Source organism: Bos javanicus, chromosome 20, assembly GCF_032452875.1.
Source record: "Bos javanicus breed banteng chromosome 20, ARS-OSU_banteng_1.0, whole genome shotgun sequence".
NCBI classification, from domain to species: Eukaryota; Metazoa; Chordata; class Mammalia; order Artiodactyla; family Bovidae; genus Bos; species Bos javanicus.
Window position 1 is genome coordinate 71,003,852 of NC_083887.1, and position 18,193 is coordinate 71,022,044.

Below are 18,193 nucleotides of genomic sequence, written 5' to 3' on the forward strand. Positions count from 1 at the left end.
CACCTCCTGGGCCCTGAAAGAGCCTTCCGCCAGAGCCGAGGTCAGAGCGGAGGTCAGCATGGAGGTCAGAGCCGAGGTCAGAGCAGAGGTCAGCACAGCGGTCAGCACGGAGGTCAGAGCCGAGGTCAGAGCGGAGGTCAGAGCAGAGGTCAGCACGGAGGTCAGAGCGGAGGTCAGCATGGAGGTCAGTATAGAGGTCAGAGCCGAGGTCAGTATAGAGGTCAGAGCCAAGGTCAGCACAGAGGTCAGAGCTGAGGTCAGTATAGAGGTCAGAGCAGAGGTCAGCACAGCGGTCAGAATGGAGGTCAGAGCCGAGGTCAGCATGGAGGTCAGAACTGAGGTCAGAGTGGAGGTCAGAGCCGAGGTTGGAGCAGAAGCCAGTGCCTCCAGGCAGAGCAGAGGCCAGTGTCCTTGAGAACAGGGGGCAGGGCATGGAGGGGGCTGCAGTTCTCAGTCTCTGACCCTCAGGCCCCCCCACCTTCTCTGTGGTTGCCTCCGTGTGGAGCTGGCCCCCCTTCTCTGTAGTCGCCTCCGCGTGGGGCTAACCCCCACCTTCTCTGTGGTCACCACTGCATGGGGCTGGCCCCCTCCTTCTCTGTGGTCACCTCCGCATGGGGCTGCCCCCCCAATCCTCTCTGTGGTCACTTCCGTGTGGGGCTGCCCCACCTATCCTTTCTGTGGTCACCTCTGCGTGGGCTGGCCCCCACCTTCTCTGTGGTCGCCTCTGCATGGGCTGGCCCCCCCACCTTCTCTGTGGTCGCCTCCGCATGGGGCTAGCCCCCCACCCTCTCTGTGGTCAGCACCACAGAGCTGACTCAGGTTATCGTAAACGCAGCCTCATGGATGTTTTTGTCCAGAAAGGATGACACGGGAGAGGACCAGGGATCTGGAGGCGAGATTCCCACAGCAGGTGCCGAGTGCGTTGCAATCAGCAGAGCTGAGCGGAGCTGGGTGTTTCCACTCAAGCCAGATGGCGAGGAGTGGAGGGTACATGTTTTTCCAGCACAGAACAGCCAGCAGTGCCCCCACCCAGGTATGTTCCCACCTCCTGCCCTGGTCACCGGGGGCCAGGCGAGGGCAGTGGACCCAGAGCCACCCAGGGCCCAAGCCGTGCCCAAGGGCCAGTGCGTTGGCAGCAATGCCTGGGGTGTTTGAGATCTGCCCATATGGATCAGAAAGCTTCTTAATATTCACAGCACACATTGTACACGTTCATCAGAATTATTTTTCCAGGTTGTATTTTGGTCAAAAGAGAAGTTCATTACCTTTTCTCGTTATAAAAGTTCTGACCACTACGGAAAATTTAGAAAATGTAGAAATTAAATAAGAAGAAGGAAATGAAAATTTCCCCAGTGCCGCCTCCCCAACATAACTACTTCATTAGCCAGAGTTTTGTGTCTGCTCGTTTTACTGAAAACTTTTCATGGTCACTCTCTACACAACCAAAGGTTCCTTAAAAGCAAGATCTACGTTCCTGCCTGCAGCTGCTCGGCACAGGATGGGCACTGGTTCCCACCTGCCTCGGTCACAGCGTTCCCGCTCTATGATTGAAGGTGCTGAGTCACGCCTGTCTTTGTCACAAATCACTGACCCTGTTCCAACTGTCCCCTGAGCTGCCTGGCAGAGGTGTGGAATCGCTCTCACGCTGGTGATGTCCCGAGCTACACTGCTTTTCAGAACGCCCTCGCCAGTTCACACTTCCCTTAGCACTGGTGACCCACTCCAGTACTCTTGCCTGGAAAATCCCTTGGATAGAGGAGCCTGGTGGGCTGCAGTCCATGGGGTCGCTGAGGGTCGGATATGACTGAGTGATTTCACTTTCATGCATTGGAGAAGGAAATGGCAGCCTACTCCAGTGTTCTTGCCTGAAGAATCCCAGGGATGGGGGAGCCTGGTGAGCTGCTGTCTATGGGGTCGCACAGAGTCGGACACGACTGAAGCGACTTAGCAGCAGCAGCAGCAGCAGCCTACAGGCAAGCCCCTGGCATTCCAAAACCAATGAGAAACTGAAAAAGTCTCATTTTTGTTTAGTTTTTATTTTGTTTAGTATTTATTTCTTTGGCTATGATCAAGATTGGCTTCTATATTAATGCTTACGTTAATTACATTTCTATAGTTACTATAGCATAATTTTTATTCGTGGGTGAGGGCTTTTGCTGGGCTTCCCTGGTGGCTCAGGGGTGAAGAATCCGCCTGTCAGTGGGGGAGACAGTGCAGGCGGGTTTGATCCTGGGTCAGGAAGATCCTCTGGAGAAGGAAATGGAAACCCACTGCACTATTCTTGCTGGGAAAAACCAAGGACAGAGGAGCCTGGCGGGCTACAGTCCATGGGTCGCAAAGAATCGGACGTAATTTAGCAACTAGACAACAGGAGCTCTCTGCGTGTGAAGGACCTATCTGCCCTAAACAACGGGAGCTCCTTGCACGTGAAGGGCCTGTCTGCCCGTCTTCTGCTGCGAACACTCACCCAGTCTGCTCTCAGACTTGCTTTCTGTTTCTGATTTACGGAAGGTTAATATTTCTATGTAGGAAAAAAAATCCCTGCACCTTCTCTTCTTCTGTGATTGGATGTGTTTATCCTTGGCGAGTCTTAGCGCATTGGAGCAGCTGCTTTAGTCTGCTGTGGACGGCAGCTGCCCGGATCCCCAAGCCCCCGTCCATGCCTGGAGCGGCCGGAGGTCCGGCAGTACTGAGCAGGCGCTCGGGTCCTCCGCTCCCCTGGACTGGCAACCTTGGCAGGATGGGTGAGGGTGACCACCTGCTGCTCGAATCCAGCCGGGAGCGCCAGGGGCCTGGCCGGAGCGTGTCCCTGGGGCGGAGCGCCTGGTTGAGGGGTCTCCCATCGTCCTGCACGTGCTTGCCCAGCCTCGGCCAGCAGGAGTCCCGAGGGCGTCTCCTGAGGTCCCAGAGGCAGAGCTGGCTCAGAGTGGACCCACGGCCGGGGCTCAGGATGTCCAGCTGGAGGGAGACCCCTGTGAGTGGAGCCCCCAGACCCCAGCTCCTGCAAAGCCCCCATCAGAGGAGACGGGGAAGTGGGGGCCTTCCCTGAGCTGCCTGGCACGGACCCCCTCCCATCCGCAGAACCAGCCCAGCCACCGTTTCCCTGAAGGAAGGAGACCCTGCCACCCACCTGGACGCCGGACGCCCTTAGAAGCCTCCCCCAGCTCCTGTGCTGCCGGGGGCCCAGCTCTCCGACTCCAGGGGAGAAGCTCCCAGGGCTGGGTGCCGGGTGGGGACCCGCGCTCCCTCCCCCAGGGCCGTGGGGAGTGCTCACAGCCCTGCTGGTCCGAGTCGTCCTTCCCGGCCCCAGGGAGGAGGTCCGGTCAGCCCACGCCCTTGGAGGCGCTGTCAGGAGGTAGGCGGCCTGGGCTCAGGCCCTCTGGACAGGACCAGGCCCCCTGCCCAGCCGAGAGAGCCGCACGCACCTCTCAAGTGTCTGCTCTGGGGCCTTTTCGTGGCCGGCTGGTCAGGACGCCACCTGCTCACGTGACGCCCAGAGGTTCCCTGGTGTCCCCCCCAACCTCGGCAGCGCCTGTACGACCTCAGTGAGCCTCACAGCGGCCCACATCGCCTTCTCTCGGGTGACTGCCGGGGGGGGCCACATGGTGGCCTCACCATGTCCTCTTCAAGGTCCAGGAGCAGAAGGGGGCTGGAGGAGGACCTCCTCCTTCCACCCCCTCAAGACGCTCACACGCACACACGTGTGCTCACACCCGAACAAGCACACCCGCGTTCACATGCCTGTACACATGCTTGTACATCTGGGGGCCTTGGGGGGACGGGACTGCCAGCTGGGCTCACAAACACACTCGTGCACACAAGTGGGAGCAGGCACCCTGGCGTTCCCAGGGGTCCTGCCCTCTGCACGTTCCCCCGTGCCCTGGCCCTCGCTTGTTCAGGGCTCGGCAACCTCGGTCTCGAGTCCACGGCGGGATCCTCAGCCGCCTGCCCGCGGGGCCCACGGGCTTGCTGACATGCCCACGGGGCTCTGAAATGCGGAATCGACCGAGAAACCGAAGCAGGTTTGAAGCTGTCAGCACCTCGGTCCAGTTGCTTTTCGCTTGCGCAACGTCGTTAGGAAATAACCACAGATTCTGCCCCACCCCCACCCCCGCCGCCTCTGGGGGAGGGCGGTGGTGAACTCTGACCTCCTCCTGTCTCCCCAGTGCTATTCCAGTGATTTCCTGCCAGAACGGCCTGGACTCGGGCATGGAGGCAGCACTGTGCTTGGCCAGCTGGTAACAGCTGTTCAGCCAGGCTGGGCCTCCAGAATCTGTTCCTCCATGGATGCAGCACGGACCTTGACCCCAGACCCAGCAGTCTGTCGCAGGGGCGGGGGCAGTGTTCTCAGCCACCAGTCCTGGAGTCCACGGGACACGTGGCATGTGACAGGGGAGGTGATGGTGGCTGGGGGCGGCGGGGACCTGGGCAGGGGTGCCACTCAGCCCCCTGTGGGCTCCCCCGCCGGCACCTGGTGACTGTCACCCCCGAGGGTAGGGCCTGGTGTTACTCAGGGCAAGAGCAGGGGCCTGGTGGCTGACCTGGCCTCTCCTGGGCTTCCCAGGTCCTGGCCAGCCCAAGCTGTCGGTGTTGTGCCCCCCTGGTCTTGCTGACGGGACCTCTGTCGAGGGCTCCGCACGAGGACCCCCGGGGTGGGAGGGCTTCTCCCTCTGCGCCCCCAGGAAGGGGGTTTCAGCCCTTACCCGCTGCAGCCTGACTGGGGCCAGGTACTGCCCTCCCTGCCCATCAGGCCCAGGAAATGGGGTGCTGACTGATGGCCCCACTCACCACTGAGAGCGGCTGGGGGCAGGAAGGTGGAAGACACGCTTCAGACCACCGTCCCCCCAGCCCGACGTAAACCTCCCAGGGAGCCGGGGAGCAGCTGGACCCACCCCTGACCTGAGGGTCAGCCCTGGGCCAAGCCCCTCCTGTGGGTCCCCTACTCTCAGGAGTGGGTGCTCGTCTCAGGTGCGAGGCCAGAGCAGGGCTGGAGATGGAGCGGGGGCCACTCAGGCCAGCATGGCGGGAACAGCGGGACAGGCCCCGGGCTGGAGGCAGCCGGAAGTCTGGGGGTACAGCCTGGGGCGGGGGCGGCCCCTGAAGGGGTGCAGGATGGGTGAGAGCGGCTTTCCGCTTATGATTAGAGGGCTGATGCTGCAAGAGCTGCAGCCGGGAGCCTTCTCTGTCCCACCTCCCCTGCCTCTGCAGAAGGGGGGCAAGCTGGCTGAGTGGACACTGAGGCTGCCCTGGGAACTCAGAGAGCACCCAGGGCCCAGAGGAGGTGGGAAGCCTCTGCAGCAGAGGGTCCCGGGGAGGTGGGGTGGGGGTGGACGGCTGTGGGGGGCGAGCCCTGCGGGACAGGGCAGGTCCTGGGCATGAGCTGCACAGGGCGAAGCCCCCTCGCGCTGTGGTCTGGAGCACAGGGTCCTGAGGCCGGTCAGCCTGCTGCAGCGTGCTCCGGGTCTCCAGCCTTCCGGAGCGTCGGCCTGGACGGCTCACAGACGCGTGGAGTTAAGGGCAGGCTGCCCCAGGGTGGCACCAGGTGGGGGCTCCCTTGTGCTGCTGGGACCCCCTCCCGAGGCCGCCGTGTCTGGGTCCCCCAGGGGGAGGGGAGCCCCCAGAGTCCCAGGACTCAGAGTCAGTGGGTCAGAGAGCTGGGCCGCACACTGTGTTTCTCACGGCCCCGGGGTGCCAGGGTGTGCATGGCCAAGCGTGTGGAGGGATGTCCTGGATCGGGGCTCCCCGTGGCCCTGGACACTGGGCAGACCTTGTCACCCAGGGACAGGTATCGCCATGGCTCCTCCAGCCAAAGACGGGCATGAGGATGAGGGGGCAGCCGTCAGCAGGCAGGACCCCTCGCTGTGGGGGAGGCGGGGCCCAGAGTGTCTCCCTCACACCAGCGGGGTGTGTCCATGGGAGTGTAGGGCCGGGGAGCCCCAGTGCCTGGCTGGCAGCCCTGTCCCCCCTCCCAGGACCCCCCAGTGCCCGGCTGGCAGCCCTGTCCCCCTCAAGGCCCCCCAGCACCCGGCTGGCAGCCCCGCCCCCCCAAGGGCCCCCCAGTGCCTGGCTGGCAGCCCCGTCCTCCCGCAAGGCCCCCAGTGCCCGGCTGGCAGCCCCGTCCCCCCCAGGGCCCCCCAGTGTCCAGCTGGCAGCCCCGCTCCCCCAGCACCTCCACTGTCCCAGAACCCCCACCCCCAGGCCCTCCTGTGCTGCGTCCTTGGCCCCTCCACTCCAGCAACACCAGCTGCATTGCTGGCTGATGTGTGCGAGCACAGTCCTGCCTTGGGGCCTTTGCACAGGTGTCCTGCACCTGGAAGCTCCTTGCACACACCTCCACGGCCTCTCTTGCTTCTTCCCCTCAGGGGGTGCATCCCTGGTCCCGGGAAGCCCCTCATCCCTGCATGTTTCTTTGCTGCCTGACCACTCACTCTGGCCACTCTAAGTTCCACGGAGCCTGGTGAGTGTCTGGACTTCAGCCCGGACAGGACATGTTCTCAGAAATCACTTGCTGGATGGGTGGACGAGTGACTGAATGAACCCGGCAGGGAACACAGCACGCAATCCACGGCACGTGGTCAGTATATGATCTGGGGGGACACAGTGCCCAGTCCACGGCACGTGGTCAGTATATGATCTGGGGGGACACAGTGCCCAGTCCACGGCACGTGGTCAGTATATGATCTGGGGGGACACCGCACCCAGTCCACGGCACGTGGTCAGTATATGAACTGGGGGGCCACAGTGCCCAGTCCATGGCACGTGGTCAGTATATGAACTGGGGGGACACGGCACCCAGTCCATGGCACGTGGTCATAGAAATGTTATAAATCAAGTAGTTTAAATGCCAGAGGTGGGGGTCTAGGGGAGACACTGAGGATATTTCAAATCCAGCCTAGAGGAGGAGTCCCCATGTGATTCCGTAGGAGAAACCTGGACTTACCAGGCTGATTCTGGTCGGGGCAGGGAGCTGTCCTGAGCGGTTTTCAAGTGGACATCAGCCTTCGTAAGGGGGTGGGCAGCATGAGGAAACCACAGCTGATGGTCCCTGGACCTGAAGTGTCCTCTCAGGGGCCGTAAGGGTGTGTTCCGTCCCACTGTGCCACTTTCCCTGTTTGGGGTGACAAAGCGGGGCTCTCAAGAGGTGTGGCTTCCTCACGTGTCTCCTTCCCCCCACACCAGGGAGCCAGGGCTGGAGGGGTGGCGAAGGCCCATGGCTCTTGTGCATCCAGGGAAAGGCTGGTCTTTTCTGGCCTGGCCCTGAGGTCAGCGGGGAGGGGCGGGTCCCTTGTGCTGCCTTCTGCTCGCTAAGGTCCTCATTCTCCCGCTGGACACCCTTGGCCGAGGTGCTGCATCCTGTGCTCCGTCCTCCTGGAGAAAGCAGGACCTTCTCGGGTGGAGGTGGGCCTCACTGGGAGCCCCTCAGACTTTCTCTGCAGTCTCGCTCCCCGGGGCTCCAGGGAAAACCTTGCTCTGGCTCTCACCACCTGGAGGCTGGTTTCTGGGAACTATTCAGCAAGCACCGCCCAGAAGAATTCCCTGAAAGAGGCAGAAAGCAGAGGAGGATGACCATGGGGACGAGGAGGCCGGGGGAAGCGTCCCTCCTCCCTGCGCGTGACAGGGAGCAGAGTGATCCCGGCAGGGGAACGCTACCCAGCTCCGTGACTGTCAGGCCACCTGCCTCTCGATGGCTGAGCCCTGGGGCCCTCGGGCCCTCGGAGGAGTTCCCGGGGCGCAGCCACGTGGGTCCCACTGAGGGGCCTCCTGACCCCCTGGGTGGTCAGGGCCGGCCCCTCAGACCTGGTGGGCCTGCCCCAGGGTCACCGTGGCCGTCCTGATGGGGACGCTTGGAAGGAGCCTGGTGGAGTTCGGCTCCAGGCGTCACATTCATCTTTGGGCACCGAGAGGTCATCTTAGCCCCTCTTTCACGGCCACCTGGGAGGAACCAGGAGCGGCCCAGTGCTCTGTCCACCCCTCAGAAACCCACACCCTCTGCCCGGCGCTGGCCCCTGACGACAGTTAATGCCAGCGACAGTGAGTGCCGAGCCCGGGGGCGTTCGGTTGATACTGGTGATGAGCCATCGAGTTCAGGGTGGGCACCAGACTCGACGTGATGGAGAAGGAGGGGGCCTTGGGGCTCGATGACCCCTCCTCCCAGCAGGCCACTTGTCCGAGGGGGACACTGGGACTGGAACACGATGGCCTCGTCAAGCCCAGCACTCCAGGGAGAAGCAGGGGCCTGCTCTTGGGCGCTCCCACAGACACACTGGGGGGTGTGCACAAGTGTGTGTGTGCACAAGTGTGTGTGCACGTCCGCACGTCCTCGCCGCAGCCCTGCCTCTAACAGGTGGCCCCGGTGGGAACCAGCACCAGGACCCCCGCAGCGCAGGACCCCCACCCCCTACCCCCCAGCTCCTAAACCGTCAGGATCTGGGCTGACTCTTGAGGAAGAATGTCCAGGATGCCTCGTTGAGTGAAAAACGCAGCCGGTCTCATAGCGTATTTTTGTCATGATCCATCCCACTTGTGCAGAAATAATTTTATCTGCATTTGTGTGGAGAAAATTTCCAAATTATGGAAAGACCCATAATAAATTGTTAGCAGAAGTTACTCCTATTGTGGGGTTGGGGGGAGACTTTTGTTTCAGTTCTGGACTTTTTATTCCTTTACAATAAACACATGTCTTTTTAACAGATGGGGAAAAACTTTAAAAATCGCAAGTTTGAGGAGAGGCCTGGGCAGAGTGGGGGCCCCTCTCTCCAGGGAGTGAGCCACGTGGCTGTGGGGCTGGACGCAGGGCCCTCAGCGGGGGCGCCTTGCTCAGAGGTGAGCTGGTTAACTATGCTCAGTGGTCCGCTTTGGTTCTAAGGGAACCAACCGGCTCTGCGGCTCCTGGCAGGGCGAGGGGCCGAGGGGAGGGGGTTCCTGAAACAGACCCCCGGGAGGCGCGTCAGGCTTTGCTCTCTCCAGGCCAGCGCACGGCCGAAGGCGGCGGCCGTGGTGGGACAGCGTTATCGTTCACCTGGTTTCAAGTCCCAAAGGGAAGAAGCACCGAGATTCCCCGCTAATGCACAGGGTGCGCGCTGACACAGAGGTCATGACGCCAGGCCACCAGGCCAAAGTCCCCCCAGCAACAGGCTCCGGCCCCCGCCCTGCCCGGCGACCACGCCTGAGCTTCGAGGGCTGGAACTCGGACCCCAGCCGCAGGTCTGCCTCTGGAGAAGACCCTGGAGTTGGGGTGGGGACTGTCTGCAGGGATGGCCCAGGGCCGACCTCTGTCTTCAGAGATGGTTCCGTAAACCAGCCATGCAGGCCAGGCTGGGAAGGGTGGGCTTTCCTCTCTCAGTAGAGGGAAAGGAGCAGAGCCTCTCTCTGGCTTTAAAGACACGAGTAGTCCAGACCCAAGAGAAGCAGGAGGGAAAGAAAAGCGGTCATTTCCTTCTCAGCTGCAGATGTGCTTTGACGGCACCTTGTACACAGTGAGGGCGGGGGAACCAGGGGCCTGGGCAGTGGACAGAGGCCCCAGGACCAGAGGCAGATGCCGAGGATGGGGACTCCCGGCCCAGAGGCTGGGAGAGCGGACAGGGCGAGTTTGGAGTGCTGTCTCAGCCGGGAGAAGCTGGGCGGTCCCCGGCCCCCTGTACCCCCCACCTCCCGTGACTGCTCTTCCGGGCACTTCACAGGCGGGGAGTGTGTGCCCGGCTTGTTTCCCGACGGCTTCAGGCTCGTCCCTGACAGGGTCGCTCCAGAGCCTGCTCCTCTCTGCAGCTAAGTGCTCTGTGCTTATCCAAGCATCAGATGGCAGATGCTGGGCTGTCAGCTGGGTTGGCTGAGTGAATCCATTGCCCCCTGCGTCTCCTGGGGCTGCCCCCACCCCTGCGCCAGCTGGAGCCCAGAGCACAGGGTGGACAGGGGGCCTGGACTGGGTCGCAGTGCGGCTCCGCCCTCCCCGCAGCCCTGTGGGACGCCCCCTGGCAGCTGTGGGCTCCTCTGAGTCCCGCGAGAAGGGGCAAGCTGGGGTCGGAGGTTGGCCAGGCTGGGCGGTGTGGGCCTCTGACCCCTGGAGGGCAGCCCCGCAGGGCAGCTCCCTGCCCACCGGTGGCAACTGCAGAGCACTTTGGACCCAGAGTGGATGCGCGTGTGACACGCCAGGGCAACGTGAGGACCGCCGTGGGCAGACAGACCCCAGGGGTCAGCTGGGCGTGGGGCCAGGCGGCCCTGGAGATGGAGACCCTGACCCCGGGAGCCCACTGAGCCCTGGGCTGGCCTGGCAGGAGGGGCCCCGAGGCTGGACTGGGGTGGCTCCCGAGGGACGAAGGCATGCAGGGCTGTCCCGGGCCTCCCCGCCCACCTGGCCCCATCCGGATGGGCTGTAGGGCCAGCTCCTGGCGACCAGTGGTGAGCGCCCGGGGCTGCTGTGAGACAGCACGTCTCCTGCCCCGCGGCTCCGGAGGCCACAGGAAACAGGACTCATGGGCTCCGCTCCGGGTGTGCTGGCTGGACCCCGGGGATCCCGCCCAGCTTCTGGACACCCCTCCCAGCCCACGGCTCACGGCCCAGTGTCTCCTAGACTCTGCCTCCTGTTCCGCCACTGCCTGCATGGACCCCTGTGACTGCACCAGACCACAGAGATAACCCAGGGTCACATCCCCCTAGAGAGATAGAGACAGAGAGAGAGACAGAGAGATACAGAGACAGAGAGAGAGAGAGACAGAGAGACAGAGATGAACAAAGAGACAGAGGGCACATGCAGTGAGCGTCCCGGGGGCTGAGCCGTGTCCAGGGAGAGATGCTGCTGGCTTCTGTTTAGGGGACCCCGAGGCCAAGGCTTGGGGTGCAGATCCCTGGCGCAGCGGGCAGCGTGGGTCGGCTCCCTGCGGCCCTGGGGGCCCTGATCTGAACACGGCAAGAGGGGGTCTGCCCTTGAGAGCGCCTACGGCTTGTGTTTTTGTTTCCCAGTCGTTTCACCTGCAGGAGCAGCTCAGAGCCAGAAGCAGCCCTGCATGCAGGGTGGGGCTCTGAGCTGCTCCTGCAGGTGAAACGACTGGGAAACAAAAACACAAGCCCAGCCGTGCCGCTGGGACGAGGTGATGCTCCCCGGGAGGACCAGCACCTGCGGCCCCCTGGGTGTCTCGGTAACTGGACACGGAAGTGGTGTGGGCTTCCGGGCCCCGCTGTCAGTGGCCACCATGGGCCAGCCCCCGGGATGCGGACCCGGTGCTGCTCTGTCCATTCCTCCACCCTGGCCGGCCGGCTGGCCTCCACTCTGGTTTCCACCTGGGGCCGTGGTGCAGCCCCCATCTGGAGGTGCAGCTTCCATCTGGGGATGCAGCCCCGGGGGGGGGGGAGCACGCCAGCTGTCTCACCCGGGGACACCCCCGTTCCCGCCCCTGGGGCTCCACCAGCCAGTGGCCTCTGCAGAGAGGACCACTGAGGTCCAGGCCGCATCCTCGGGTGACTAGGACACAGGGCCCTCGCTGTGGGCTGGAAAGACCTCAGGATGAGCCACGAGCATGCCCACAGGCTCCGGCCGCTCCTCAGACCGCGTGTCGCATGTCCCTCCAGCCTGGGCAGGGCTTCCTCCCTGGGGTCTCAGACAGACAGGAGCTCTCAGCTCCCATAAAGCCCCGTTCGTCCTTTTTTTTCCTGAGTCATGCTTTCTCTGGTTTGAGAGATGTGCCTCTGGGCCATGAGGGCCTTTTCCTGTGTCTTTCAGATCTCTTCTAAATGTATTTTTGTTTTTGACATGAAGTACGGGTCAAGGTTCGCGTTCCCCTCTGGCGCCTACGTTCAGTCCGCGGGGTGGGAAGGACGTGGCTGCCCCGTCCACACCGTGGCCCCTGGGGCTGCGACCCCCTCGGGGCCTTTGCCACACCTGCTCCTTCTGCCCCGATGGGCCTGGGCAGCCTACAGCCCTGCACCCCCACCCGGGGTCTACAGCGGGAGTCAGGGCCCTGCGCGTCGGGCTCTGCCTGCGGAAGCTGGGGGCAGGGAGAGGAGACGGTCATGCCCCCTTAACCTGCGTCCCGCCACCCGTGGGTACAGCCCCACAGAGGGCCCTTTGTAAGCCATGCCAGGGCGGCCGCAGCGCTCCCGGGAGAAGAGAGAAGAATGCATTGTTTTCCAGGGAAGTGTGTAACGAGGCCCTCCAGCCAAGACGGCACAGAAGTAGATGAGCACAGTCGGGCCCTTCATTTGAAAACGTCCCACTCGGCAGTTTTTACAGACCTGTCATTGCGGCTTCCCCGGAGAGTGGCCGGCGGTTCCCCCGACGACACGTGTGCTACAGCCTGTCAGTGATGAGAGGAAATGACTTCCACCAGAGTCAGGAGGAGAAGGACGCGTGCGTGTCAGGAGAACCAGGACGCTCCTGACTTACTCCTGTTCTCAAAGGCGGCATAAACAGGTCGAGCCCACAAAACAAACAGATGACCCGGCCAGCCACAGAGCTCATGGCTTCCCCACTGAAGGCCGTTCAGGGGAGAGTGGACGGTTCCCTGAGAATTGCCCTTGTCATCCCTGCCGTAGGGAAGGAATGCCTGACGTATCCACAAATGCACAGGAAAAAAGAAAACCCAAAGCAACTGTGCCGTGAGAATGTGGGTCCCCAAGAGCCCCCCCGAGGGTCCCTGTGGATGGACTGATGGGGAGGGTCCTCACCCAGCTGGTTCCTCCCCTCCAGCAGCCACACCTGATCCTGGCTGCTGCTGCTGCTAAGTCGCTTCAGTCATGTCCGACTCTGTGAGACCCATAGACGGCAGCCCAACAGGCTTCTCTGTCCACAGGATTCTCCAGGCAAGAACACTGGAATGGGGTACCATTCCCTTCTCCTGGCAACTGTCTGCAGAGGCGCCCTGACTGGGGAGGAGACCCAGCCTCCCACCAGCAGGAAGCGGGCTCCTTGCTTCTGAGCTGGGGGCTCTCTCACCCACCCCCAGGCAGTGGTGCCCCCTTCTGCCTTCCACTGGGGCTGCGTGGACAAGGACGGGGTCTCGAGCTGACAAGGGGCCCCAGTGGCCCCCACTGTGAAGAGCTGCTGTTTGCCGGATGTGAGACCACAGGTGCAGCCACGGGGCCACCACAGGGGCTGGGCCACGGCGAGCCCACCCTTCAGAGGCCGTGATGTCATGGGAAGGAGGGGAGTCCAGCTGAACACCCTTCAGAGAACCAGTAAAGCCAACCCCAAGGGGCACTGTTGGAAACTTGCAACAAAATAATTAAGTTTATGTTTAAAAAAATAAAAAAGCAAGAATCCAATAATAGCCAAGGAATCTTAAAAAGAATCAGAAGAGTGACTCTCCCTAAAAGGTGTTAAAACATAAGAAACTCCGCGGGGCAGGACTGTGAAGTCAGCAGTGGATCCCAGGGTTTCCGCAGTTACTGCTGGTAAAGACGGCATTTCAGGTTGGGCGTGAAGAGACAGAGCTTTTTAAAACCGTTTTGGGGGAAGGTAACACTGATCTCTTCTTGGAGTCTTCTGCCACAACCAGTACATTGACAACAACGTCTGTATTTTGTTCTAATCCCGATGGTTTAGCTTCTGCCCTTTGCTTACTTCCCAAGCTTGGACGCAAAGTTCACTGAACCACTCAGGTCTGGCCCGTGTGCTGTCCCCCTCGAGGGTCACCTCTGGCTCAGCGACACTGCTTTGCCCACCCCCATCCATCCCTCCAGCGAGTCCCACTCACCCCACCCTGCGACCGGGCAAGTCCTTGTTTGTGTATGCTATGCTATGCTAAGTCGCTTCAGTCGTGTCCGACTCTGTGCGACCCCATAGAGGCCAGCCCACCAGGCTGCCCCGTCCCTGGGATTCTCCAGCAAGAACACTGGAGTGGGGTGCCATTGCCTTCCCCGCTTGTTTGTGTAAGAACCACGCACATACACCAGGTGTTGCCTGACCTGACTCTAGTGCCATAACTGGTGTCTGTGATTTATCTTACTCTTAGTGGCTAATTTTCTAAAGTCGACACTATTTTAAAGCCACGTCCAGATTTGTGCTGTCGTCCACTCAGTTGGTTTACTGATTTCTCAGACCACCGTGTCTGGGTCAGCCTGGGGTTTTCGGAGCAAACCTGTCTGATCCTAGCCCGCAGATGGTGGCTGGCAGGGCCTGGGGCTGCCCCTCGCACAGGCTGGGGCACCCCCTCCTCACTGCCCATGTGGATGGGTTAGGCACCACCTCACCTGTCCCTTCAGGCGGGGACCCCACCCTCCTCCCCCCACAGAGAAGGTGGCGGTGACACCAGCCACCCCCGACACCTGCACCCCGGACGGTGCCCCTGGCAGGGTGAGCACCCTCTGCCCAGGTCTGCTCAGCTGCCTACCAGAAGCTGCGATGCCGGTCCCCACTGGGCGATGCTCCCCACACCCTGCAGGGCTTCCCTGCCCCCACCTCCTCCCCTCCCCACCCTGGCCAGTGGGCATGAAATGACCACCACCCTCCACTCACCTGTGAGGCTGCTCACCCTCCTGAAAGCCCGCCTGTGACCTGCCCACCTGCGTCCTCTGCCCACGTCCCAGCTCCTCCTTGCCCGGTAGCGGCAGGAGCTCTGGAGGGGTCTGGGGGGCAGACCCCCGCAGGGTTCTGACGCTGGAAACAGCTCATTCATAGGCTGTCCTCCATGGAACACACACATCTAACCTTGATGCAGGCAAACGCAGTAGGTTTCCATGTTGCCGTTTGTGGCTTTCAGGTGGTGAAGACAGGCTGACATCTTCTGTTAGCTGTGAGGATTGTGCCTTCCCTTTGGGGCTCTTCCACACTCCCCATTTCGCACAGGGTGTGAGGTGGGGGTCCCACGGGGGCAGCGGCGTTCACACTGCTGCCTGGCCGGGGCAGCCTCCTCCGTGGATGTCCGCCATGCCCCAGGACAGAGCGGGCCCCCGCACGGGGCTGCGTTTGGTTCCCCCTGGTGCAGGCCAGCCCGGGCCTCATCCACACCTCGTCTCCGAGTCGGTATCAGCAAGAACGTCTCCTTCTCTGGTCCCGCTGCCCCACAGAGCCTGCTCCTGTCTCTTGTTCCCGGCAGAGGATGACGTGGCAGTGCTGACTCTCCTGGGTCAGTCCAGACAGCTCATCGACTGACCTGTGTGCTCTCTGTTCAGAATACGGTGTGACCCTCACCTCCACCGTCTCCACCACTGTTCACCTTGCACAGCTGAACCCTTTATCCTTACGCGGTAACTCCCTCTGCCCCCGGTTCCCGGCCCCTCCGCCTGCTTCCTAGCCCCACCGTCGGCAGCTCTGAGCGCCTCGGGTACATGACGTCACTGCTGTCTGTCTTTTTAGGACCAGGGTGTTTCTGTCAGTTATGTCCTCAGGCTTCACCTGTGCTGCAGAAATTTTTGCTTGATTTCATATGATTATATATTGATTTCCTTTTTAATGTTTTACCATTCTTGTGCCTCTGGATTATAATTCAGTTGGCTGTGGTGTATTTCCGTATAAAACATGCCACACAGCCATCTGTATTCTGCTGTGATTTGCCAATATTAAAGCTCTTTCATGTTCGTGCTCATGTCAGAGATTGCCGTGACGTTCCTATCCGTGGTCAGATATTTATGAAGCTATTCTGATCTCATAAATCAAGTTGTGAAGTATCACATTTTTCTTCCCTCTTCCCTAAAACAGTGCATATAAGACTGCTGTGATTTCTTCCACAGCATCTGGAAGAGTTTACTCCTACAGCCAACTGGATCTGGACTTTTTGTGGGAATATTTTTAGTAGGACTATATGGACTTAATTTTTTTTTCTTGTATTAGTTTTGGAAAGTTGCATTTTCCAGAATTTGCTCAATTTGTCTAAGCTGTCAAGATTACTGGCATCAATTGTTCAGCAGGTCCTTTCATGACTGAACGTCTGTGAGACCCTTAGTGACGTCTCCTTTCTCATCTTTGACACTGTTAACTGTGCCTCTGCATTCTCCCTTGATTAAAGTTTCCAGGAGTTTATAATTTTGTTTTTATCATTCTGTTTCAAGCAAGTAACATTTGGCTATCGATTTTTTCTCTTATATGTTTTATATTTCATTAATTACTGATTTTATCATTGCTGTATTCTTTCTAATTTATTGAGTGTAATTTTTTTACTTTTCTGTCCTTTTCTCAAGTTCTTGAGTAAAGTAATTAGTTCTTTGATAGTCAGCATTTTGTCTAATATACACAATTAAAAGTTAGACACTTTCTTTTCAGTACAGCTTTAGTACATCACACAAGTTTTTATATCATCCAATTCAAAATAGTTCCTAATTTTCATTGAGACTTCTCTTAGACTAATGGATCATTTAGAACTTTAGCATGTTATTTTCAAACATTTGAGATTTTCCACACGTAACTTTCAGTTATTGATCTCTAGATTAATTGCAGTGTGGTCATTGATCATTGTATGTTTTCAACACTTAACAATTCATTGAGGGATTTTAATGACACAAAAGGTCATCAGCTTTGGCGAACGTTCCTTGTACACTCAGGAGAAAAGTGTGTACTGCAGTCATCCGCCAGACGCAGGGCTCTGTGCACGCTAACCAGGTCAGAGCTGTTTATCGTGATTTTCAGATCTTCATTTTTCCTACCACTGTTCCTCTGCTTGTGGTACCTCTCCCCCTCCTCTATATATCTGTGCTCACATTTATATGTGTTATTGGAGAAACAATTGCTTATTTTCTTTCACTTTTGTAATCCAGCCTGACCATCTTTGTCTTCAATTAGAATATTAATGTGCTTTAATTATTTAATAAAATGATGGTCGTGTTATTTTGGTGTAATAAACGATATATTTGTGTCAAATTTACCGCGTTACAGTTTGCTTTGTAGGGATCTTCTCTGTCCATTTTAAATCTTCCTCTGCCAGATTTTGGCTAATCAATTAATTTATTATTTTCCCCAGATACGTTTTCTATATCTCTTTCAATGATTTCCCACATGTATCCTTGATATATTAGAGTTAGTACTCCCAGCTTTCTCGACAAAGCAACCACACCTCAGCTCTTGAATCCCACTCACCTATCCCAGCTTCTTTCTTTTTCTGTACCTGATTTTACACATATTTAATGTCTACATGATATTATTGTTACAGTAAGCCAGTAGCCATCTAGGTTTCCCTTCACATTTATTCTTTCTATAGTTTTCCATAAATTTCTCACCTTAAAAAAATCAATATTTCCCTTCTACCTAAAAATTTTCCTTTAACATGACCTTTAATGAAAATCACTATTGACAAATTTTCTTAATTTTTATTTTAATACATCTTCATTTATGTTTATTCTCAAAGAAACGTTTTACCTGGATAGAGAACTCTGGGTGAGCTTATTTCCCCAGGACTGTAAATCCACCCTTCAGTGGTCTCCCACCTTCCATCACTGTGTGGAAAAGCCTGCTGTCTGTCGCCCTGTTCACAATATTCCCTTTACTTTCACTTTTGAAGTTGGACTGCGATGTGCTCGGGTGTGGTTTCCTTTGTGTTCATATTGCTCCATTCTTCCGCATTTTCACAAATATATGGCTTGATATCTTCCATTGGCTTGAGAATTTCTTGACCAGCATTTCTTCAAGTCTTTCTTTTGTTCTCTCTGCTCTCCTTTGCATGTTATAGCTTTTCACTGAATCTCAGGTGTTTTTATATTCTTACTGATTTTTTCCTGCCAACCTATTTGCTGGCTCACTGGCCTCTATTCTGTGCTCTAAGTCGTCACTAAATCCACATCTCAAGTGTTGCTGTCTTTCAGTCTCTAAGTCATGTCTGACTCTTTGCAGCCCCATGGACTGCAGCCCACCAGGCTTCCCTGTCCTCCACTACCTTCCTGAGTTTGCTCAAATTCACATCTATTGAGTCACTGATGCTATCTAACCATCTCACACTGTCACCGCCTTCTCCTTTTGCCTTCAATCTTTCCCAGCATCAGGGTCTCAACCTTTCAAGTATTTAATTTCAATCAATGTAGATTTCAGTTCTAGAATTTCTACCAATTAAAAATATGATTCCAGTTCTCCTATTAAATTGTCCATCTTGTCTTATCTCTGTGTATATGTTAGTAAACTGTTAATTGCTAAAAACTGGTCTAGAAGGAATGAAAACAGTTAACTAAAATCCGCGTCTGGTAAGGCCAGCATCTGTTCGCATCTGACTCTGGCTACATCGTCTTCTTGTCTTGTTGTGCTTGGCCACTCGGCCCTTGGTGTGGCTGAAAACGTTGGGTG

At 58.0% G+C, this 18,193-nt stretch overlaps 1 long non-coding RNA gene across 1 annotated transcript; it reads right to left on the reverse strand.

The window, feature by feature from the left end:
- Nucleotides 1-2,017: 2,017 nt before the first annotated feature.
- Nucleotides 2,018-15,299, reverse strand: LOC133233805 (uncharacterized). The gene is made up of 2 exons (XR_009731874.1): nucleotides 14,447-15,299; nucleotides 2,018-7,536 (listed from the first exon to the last, which is right to left on the reverse strand). It is a non-coding gene; the product is annotated as an uncharacterized LOC133233805 (long non-coding RNA).
- Nucleotides 15,300-18,193: the final 2,894 nt, after the last annotated feature.